General features: G+C 47.0%; 1 long non-coding RNA gene across 1 annotated transcript in view; it reads left to right on the forward strand.

Moving 5' to 3' along the window:
- Nucleotides 1-331, forward strand: part of LOC119588407 — a 4,426-nt gene extending 4,095 nt beyond the window's left edge. The window contains exon 2 of the long non-coding RNA XR_005230085.1: nt 148-331. This is a non-coding gene — a long non-coding RNA (uncharacterized LOC119588407). The remainder of the gene's footprint in view (nt 1-147) is intronic.
- The last annotated feature ends 14 nt before the right edge of the window (nt 332-345 follow it).

Below are 345 nucleotides of genomic sequence, written 5' to 3' on the forward strand. Positions count from 1 at the left end.
CCTTACTAGAACCTACCGTTAAAAGAAGAAGAGAACAATCTCTCACACTACCATAAGTGACCCTAGCACCTTGATTTACACCAACTGAATCTGAGGCTTAATTATCATTTCTCGTTAAGTGTTCAGGAGTGTCCTCTCCCTGTGCAGTTCCGGGCAAGCATGATATGACAGGGGAGCTGAAACCCGGACGTCAGGTCTCCCTTTTCCTGTAGTAATCCAGAGAACGGACAAGAGCCTACGCAGCTTGACCTTGGAGCTGTCTCAAGAGTTACCATCGACGAGGTGTATTGGGGACTCCAGTTCGTGTCTAGATACTACAAACAACTACTAGGAATCAAGGCGACA

This window comes from Penaeus monodon, chromosome 23 (assembly GCF_015228065.2).
Source record: "Penaeus monodon isolate SGIC_2016 chromosome 23, NSTDA_Pmon_1, whole genome shotgun sequence".
Taxonomy (NCBI): domain Eukaryota; kingdom Metazoa; phylum Arthropoda; class Malacostraca; order Decapoda; family Penaeidae; genus Penaeus; species Penaeus monodon.